At 43.0% G+C, this 8,080-nt stretch overlaps 1 protein-coding gene across 4 annotated transcripts in view; it reads left to right on the top strand.

Annotated features, from left to right (window-relative positions):
• The first annotated feature begins 232 nt into the window (after window positions 1–232).
• CPNE3 (copine 3) overlaps window positions 233–8,080 on the top strand; it is a 50,142-nt gene continuing 42,294 nt past the window's right edge. Inside the window, exons 1-2 of one of the 4 annotated variants that reach the window (XM_054595414.1) lie at window positions 246–365; window positions 583–841. The gene's annotated coding sequence lies outside the window, so the exon portion shown is untranslated. Of the gene's footprint in view, window positions 366–498; window positions 842–8,080 lie in introns of those variants that run through there. The other 3 variants (XM_054595416.1, XM_054595415.1, XM_054595412.1) reach the window with 3 other exon arrangements.

Genomic DNA, 8,080 nt, shown 5'->3' with positions numbered 1-8,080 from the left:
ACGGTTCTGGGTGAGCAAAAATCTAAAGGCCTTGAATTATCAGCCCTGCAGCAGGAGACATTGGCTTGGGCGAGGGCTTGGCCGGTTGTGCTCCCGGTGGGCGGGCCTGAGCCTCGGCCCCGCCCGCCCCGCCCACCCCGCCTCCACCCGCAGCTTCCCGCTCGGCCCCGCCCCATCCGCGTCTCAATTAGTTAGACCCCACCCCCGCCCATCTCTTCGCTCCACCCTCTGCCCAGTAGTCACCGCGCATCTCCCCCGCCCTCTTTCCCTGTTCCACCCTGCCGGCCAATTCTGTCTGGTTCCTGGGACACAGCTGCTGGCCCGAATTTGGACTTGCTGCCTGGTGTTCGCCGCTGAGACTGTAGGTGAGCGCGGCCTGTGCGCGCTGCTGTGTGGCGGCCCGGGGTAGGGCAGTCGGGTCCCGTGCTAGGAGTGCCCGGGCAGCGCGGCGGGAGGGACGACTAGGGTGGTGCGCCTGGTCCCGGCGCAGTGAGGTGGGGCCTGCGCAGGGCGGGGCGGAAGCGCAAGACCGGCCACTTGCCTGTTTGGCTACCCCTCGCTGGATCTCGATTCACTGTGTAGGCCGTGTTTTGCGTGCGGTGGCCTCTGCACTGACCGTCAGACGGACGGCGTGCGGGATGGCACCTGCGGTGGCGATTTCGGCAACCTCAACACCGTGAGCAAACGGTGTACGTGTTAGCCCATCCGATACCTGCATTCACCGCTTACGTGCAGTTGTTACTCCGTTTCATCCTGGAGGAAGCTCAAAAATCAGCAGTTTACCATTAGGGTTGGAATTCACGTCTGTACGTTTTCACGCCACAGGCTTTGGGGCTTAAAGGTAAGAGCATTACTCCTTGGGATAAACTGGGTACCGAGGTGTCAGATCTGTGCTTTGACATTTGTTAGCTCTGTGACCTTGGGCAGGTTAACCTCTTAGGGCCTGTTTCTACATTTGTAAAGTGAAGATCAAATACCCCTTATGCTAGTGTTGTTACCAAGACTAAATATGATATTTGTAACACAGCAAAGTGTCTGCCTTCTAGTTAGTGTAAACTATACATAGTAACATATATTCTATGGGTCACTGACTGAGGTCAACACTTTCCAGCCCTGAGCACCAGCAGCTAGCTCAAGCAAAACTTGTGCAGGCTCAGAGCTTAGGCGAGAATAAGAAAATAAAGAACAGTTACTGGTAGTACAGTCATCTGTGGTACCCAGGGTCACTTTCTTTTTGCCTTTGTGAGAATTTTTTAAAAGGCAGTTCCTTTTGGCTGATGAATTGGAAAAATATGTATCATTTTGGTTTGAGAAAATTCAGGGACCAGCCTTTGGCACTGGACACACTGAAGCTCTCTGGATGAGAGCAGGCCTGCTCTTTCAGAGTTTCTTCTCAGATCTAGCGCCTAAAGAATGGAGAGGGACAAGAAGTATCAGGATGAGAACAAAAGAGGCCTGTGGGCTGCTTAATGACTAGACACGTCTCCTAATTTTACCTGTAACTGTGAACACTTTGTAGACAATGCAATTCATCCCCTCGTAGAGTTAAGCAGCCTAAGGATTGCACATATGCTCTCTACAAGGCTGTCACTCCTGTCCTGAACATTTCCTCCTCACCATCTGTCCCAATACCCAATTCCTGCTGACCCCAGAGCCTATCAGTTCTTGGTTCTGTAGCTTTAGACACACCTGTGCTTTTTCTATTACTGTTAAAATTTCCTTTTTTAAAACTTTTTTCAGTCAATAATTTATTATGCTAGAAGGTCAGCAAAAATAGGAAGGTTAGAATTGGATGTAAAATATGATTAAATAATATATTGACCTTCAAAAATTTATAATGAGCCACCACTGCTCATGGAAAGCATGAACTTTTAGGTGGATCTCTGAGTGAGAATCAGTGCCAATCTCAAGTTTCAGGAGTACAAGTAAATGTGGGCATTCCTTTAACACGCTCACTGTTACCTTCACCCTACAGGCTAGCTTCCTGCCCACCGTTTTCCCTTTGCCTTTTTACCTGTCTTAGAAGGATCGCTAATCAGGTTCAAGTCCAAACAAATCCGTAAGATACTTGCTGGAAGATTTGTTGAAACATTGGCTGAGAAGGAGGTTTAAATTAGCACCTTAAAGTAAAGCATCATAGATTCTATTTAACTATATTACTTAAGTTTCTTACATGATAATCAAAAACAGACATTATGTATACATTTTGATAACATTCTAATAATGATTACACTGGCTTAATTGTATTTGAAGCCCTGACTGGGTGGGCTCAGTTGTTTGGAGTGTCATTCCAATGGCAGAAGAGTATGGGTTTGATCCTCAGTAAGGGCACATACCTAGGTTTCAGGTTCAGTCCCTGGTCAGGGCACTTACCTGTGTCGCATGTTCAGTCCGTGGTCAGGGTACATACCTAGGTGGTGGGTTCAACCCCCAGTTGGGGCAGCTGATCAATGTTTCTCTTATATTGACGTTTTTCTCTCTCTCTCTCTTTTTCTCCTTTCCCCTTGCTCTAGAATCAATGAACATGCCTTCGGGTGAGGGCTAAAAAAATCATAAATAAATAAATAAATTTGAGTAGCTTACCGATATGCAATCATAATTTTAAGATTTATTTATTTTTAGAGATAGGGGAAGGGAGGGAGAAAGAGAGGGAGAGAAACATCAATGTGTGGTTGACTCTCACATGCCCCCAAGAGAGGGAGAGAAACATCAATGTATGGTTACCTCTCACATGCCCCCAACCAGGGACCTGGCCCGCAACCCAGGCACATGCCCTGACTGGGAATTGAACCAGTGCCCCTTTGGTTCACAGGCCAGCACTCAATTCACTGAGCCCCATTAGGCAGAGCACAATCATAATTTTTAAAAAGACATTAAAATTAGTCAATGTAATGATCAAAATTCCCAATATAGGTTAGCTGGATAGCATATTAAAACGGTTTCCCCGTGAAAAATAAAAGGAATCACTGTATATTCATTTGAGCAAATCATTTCGAAATGTCCTCTTACCAAGCAGATATATTATGTCTGGTTCCTGTGAAAATTACCAAGGCAACAGTGGTTGTGGTATCCATTGTCATTAGGCCTCTTCAGTTTTCTGAGGTTAAGGCTGTTCCAGACTCAGGTGATAGATAGTGCATTTTAAAATAGATCCCTGCAACTATAAAGAGGAACTTGTCAGTCCACATTTTTTTTTCTTTAGGGGTTAGAAAGTGAAAAGCAAAACAAGTATTTCTTAATTGTGTTGTCAAAATAAGTTTATAAAATATCTAAAATTGCCCGTGCTGCCTTCAGGACTCCTTGCTCACCTTCCCTGCTTTATTTTTTTCTTTAGTATCTCCTACCAACTACATACACTATAATTTTACTTCCATCTCCCTACACTGTAACTGCATGAGGGCAGGGATGTTTATCTCTTTGGTTCCTTGTCCCCCAGAACCATAGTAGAATGCCTGACATAGTAGGCCATCTGTGAGAATGATAGTGAATGAATAGTTTTAAGTACTATTCAACTGTTCCTGATCAGGAAATATGAAAGTGTTTATCAGAAAGTTACAAACAGCTGAAATGGATTGCCAAACAACCATACAAGGAATATTCTTGAAATCAGGAAATGTATAAACACCTCACAGTCCTTGCTCAACATAGACACTTTCCAACCTTGAGAACAAAATCATTGTAGTTGCTGCAGCTTTGAACAGAGAGAATTTTCATATTGTTGTTCATCATGACTAGAGAGAAGAATATAATGACATACCAAATGCCAGTCTTGCCCAATTATATAGATGTGCCTGCTGAGAAGAGGAGGGAGCCAGGCGTTAGAATTGGGCAAAACTGGATAATGGGTAGGTGAGAGGTTCTGACTTCTGGTCCAACATCTGCAGGATTCCAGAAGATGGGAAGTTCTTAAAATGCTGGGATGGGAATGAGGAGCCCAAGGGACTTCAGTTTCTGAGGTGGATGGGCCTTAACATGACATCCAGCCTGCCTGCAGCACAGCTGACCAGCAGCTTTACAGAGGCGTTTAAAAATTTTCAGCTGAAGATCTGGAATTTTCTACTAGAAGACACAGCTCTGATTTTTATCAAGGCAGTTTTTGATAAAAGATGATTCACTTGGTAGATGGTAATGATAATAAAGTGAGGCAATACTGAGATGCTGTCATTACATCTGATTTTTAATAACATTTCACTGAGTGTCCCTACGGTGAACTCTTTATTCCATAGGCTGGAAAATATAATCATGAGATTTCTAAAATGTATATACTGTAGCCAAGGGATTAGAAAAGTAGTATAACCAGAAACAGGTGTTAAGTAAACCCTGGCCTGTTATGAATCAGAACAGATCCATCTATCTTAAGGGTTTTCTAGAGAAATCAGGGAAGGGAACTTAGTTAATCCCTCACTTTGTAGCAAGCAATAAGGACAGGGTGAAACTGCACATCCTTCTTAGTTTTGAACTCAAAAGTGATCAAGCGTCAGCCCTTTTTCAGTAACTCCTGCTTTCCCTGTTCTGAATGTTTGGCTATCTGCAATAGCATTACTATTTAGATTTTATTCAGGGTAACTCAAGTCTCTGGAAATTAATTTTTTTATGGTACCCAGAAGCTGATTCCTTTTGTTGCACTGAGGATTTAGTGAGGAGTGACTCTGTGCATGGTAGGAAAACTTGCCCCCTTGTCCTGCATGGACCCAATACACCAGGCCTGTGTTTCATTTGTCAGTGAGCCTTATTTTTCCAAGTCATCACAGGATAGGGAATTGAATAACAATTTCAAGCAGAGGTACCTAATTAGTGGGAAAGTATCTATATATAGATTTTTTTTTTCAGATACAGCTTTTTTCATAGTGGAAGATGGAAGCTAAATTTATAAAACCTTATCCCTTTCTTCCTATTTCTCTTTTTGGTTCTTACAAATTTTTTGGTATTTTTCTACTTAAAAAAATATTTCTACTTCTTCAGTACCACTTCCTAAACATGTTTTGTATTCATTGTAATTAAATAAGAGTCATAGCACATTAACTGGAAGAGGCCTTGAAAGTTAACCTAAAGTGATTGAAACCTTGCGTTAAGTAAGTGAAACACTTGAGGCCTAGAGAAGTTAGACACCTGCCCACAGACAGTGTGCCTGACTCAGAACTATAGGCCACTTTTTTTAACTCTAATCCAGTAACCCTTCTCCAGTTCCCTTTTTCACACTGAAAAGAAAATATGCTTTTTTTCTCTGTTTGTGAGCTTTAATGCTTGACCTTATTCCCTATTCCCATTTCTAGTGTCAGTGGCAGGGACTAAAAAATGCGGGCATCACTTTCTTACTACATACTGGACCAGGACCAGCTCAGTGTAAATTCCTTTACCGTAAGTTTTCTACTCTCAGAGCCTGGATATTAAGTGCAAGGCATTCCTGTGCACTCATGTTACTGCCCTCAGATGGCCCAGGAGTGCCTTCTAGAAGCCCTGAGATGTTGGGGCCCCATGTGGATGGCACGTGAGAGCCTGCCAAGGAGGAAATGCTTCTGTGCCCTAAGTAACCCACTGATGGGCTGTCTTGAAGAACTGTTGTGAGGTAAATATTAGCTGTCCAGTTCATGTTATTGGTGGGTGGGCACTGACTTCCCTCTAATTGTTTTGGGACAAATAATGAGACATTATGGCTGGCCCTGCATCCCCTCCCCTATGTACCAACTACATAGTCACTCAAAGAAACAAACTCTTCTAATAGGATTTAGGAAAATTAGCACCAAGCTATCATCAAGGCTGACTATTTGGGCCAATTAATTTTGTTTAAATCCCGTAGATTCTTTTACTATTATTCTAAGAAACTGTTCATAAACAAACATGAGAAAGGTGTTTTACATCTTACTATTTAATAATAAGCCATCAACTCCAAGGCGAGCAATTAAATATTTGAGTGGTTAATAAAATAATAATTGCTGCAGTTCACAGAGTTGTGTCTGATATATGCTCAGCATGTCAGAAACCAACCATAGTCGAGTAATTTTCTTAATCTCAATTTTGTAGAAATTGAAATTCAGACAGATAACCTGGCAAAGCAAACACACTCAAATACATAGTGGGAAAGAAATGTGAACAAAGAATATTGACTCCAAAGGTAACTTCTTTCTGCCACAAGAACAAGCCAGACATTGTCCTTCCTGGTAAAGGGGCTGAGCAGCCTAGTCCCTGTGGTTAGCTCACAGCTGTGGAGAGGAAGACGGAGCCTGTGCTGTATGGGCATCTCAGCTGCTCACATGGGAGCTGTCATTCACAGTGAATCTTGATGAAGACCTTGGATGGCCAGAAGGAGCTGCTTGCCTAGGTTGGCTGGGGTCAACGTGGGCACAGCGAGGAGTTCTTGGGAGAGCATTAGACTAGTGGCCGTGGGAAGCCAGTGATGTTGTTTTCATCAGAAGTGATAAAATAATGATGTGAATGGAGGGAGTACTGCAGTGGGAGTACCTTCCAGAACCATGAGGGAGACCAGAAGTGGAGCTGGGTTGTAGGTATGGGAAGGCTGTGCATCTCCCCGAGTGAAAGATTTGGACAGTGTGCCAGAATCTTTCTGACAGCTTTACTGAGCAGATCACAGCACCTGGCCTATGTGAGATGGGGAGGAGGAAGCAGACACGCTGCAGGGTTTGCAGCTAGGGCCTAGGATTGACCATGGGCCTAAACTTTTACATGCTAGATTTTCTTTCACATATTAGCTCTTAATTTTCAATGTCTTTGAATCATTTCTCTCATATAATACTGGTTCAGAGAAGTTGGGGTGACTGGAAAGTTGACCTGTTAAGGATTTCTAGGGGTTACTTGCTTTTCAGAAACTGAGCAACTAAACCAGACTATTCAGTAAGTCACCTGTGCAGTGGAGAAGCTGCTATCTAGTCCCATGGTTCTCTGTCTTGTTACTGACTGGTCTTTGGGGAAGAACACATAGAGGCACTTTCCGTCAGCATGCCTTCTTTTGCCTGCTCACTTGTCTCAGCCAAGTTTCCTACTTTCCATGTACCAAAGAGTACAAAACAGTTGTTTAATTATCTTCCATTGTAAAAGAATATCCTGTTCTATTTTAAAACCATCTGTCATATGCCAGGTCATCACATAGAAGAAAGTGCAAAGAACATCTTCATGGATGTTGCTGTTAACACATTCAAGCCGTAATAGGTCTGTAGTTTAAAATGAGTCGGCACGCAGAGCTGTCATCAGGGGATGCTGCTATCAGAGAAGATTTGCATCCTGGAAGCAATACAGTAATGTAGACATCAACAGTTTACTAAATGATCATGCACACCTGGCAGGCTGTTACTGTAGCTCTTGTAGAACATGGGGAATTATACTCTTCTGATTGCATGTCTCTGCTATGAGACTGACTCCACACAGTATGCTGTCTTCATTTCTGTGCATTTTGTCCCCATTCATGGAAATCAAGGACTATCTGGGTGCTGATAGACAATTCTCTATCTGTGGTGCTCCCAGAGCTTTAGAAACCTTGCTCGTGCAACTTCTGTCCATGAGGTACTGCGTGATCTGGGGTACTGCTGACATACAATTCACAAGACTCTAAACTACCTTATGTGAAAGAAAAAACACACTAACCTATATTAAGATATGAAAAGCAAGGTGCAGCGCACATCCAGATGTACAGGTTTACCTGCAGGATCTCCATTTTTACTGATGAAAAAATCCATGAAGTCATTTCTGTGAGGCGGCATAATCATCACTGCAAATCTTATTTTGTTCCTATTCTATAAGAGTTCAAATGAGGGCCTTGGTGTAGGCTAGAACAATTAGGGGTGGATAGGAGAGCTTCAGACACCGGAGACAGGTAGTCCTAAAACACTATCACTACTACTATTGTTAATATTGCTGTTATTACTACTATTACTACTAATGTTACCATTACTACTACTATTACTGTTAATACTATTAAGCAGCAACAGCAGCAGCTTCTGGGCACTGTTTAAATATATTAACGCACTTAGTCTATTCAACAACCAGATGGGGTAGGGATGGTTATCATTTTCATTTTGTACATGAGGAAAGTGATAGGAAATGGCGGGTTAAGGCTCTTGAATGAAGA

The sequence above is a fragment of the Pteronotus mesoamericanus genome, unplaced genomic scaffold (genome assembly GCF_021234165.1).
Source record: "Pteronotus mesoamericanus isolate MK-2021 breed Mesoamerican mustached bat unplaced genomic scaffold, CSHL_Meso_final scaffold_54, whole genome shotgun sequence".
Classification (NCBI taxonomy): domain Eukaryota; kingdom Metazoa; phylum Chordata; class Mammalia; order Chiroptera; family Mormoopidae; genus Pteronotus; species Pteronotus mesoamericanus.
This window is presented reverse-complemented; position numbering and strand designations above follow the sequence as displayed.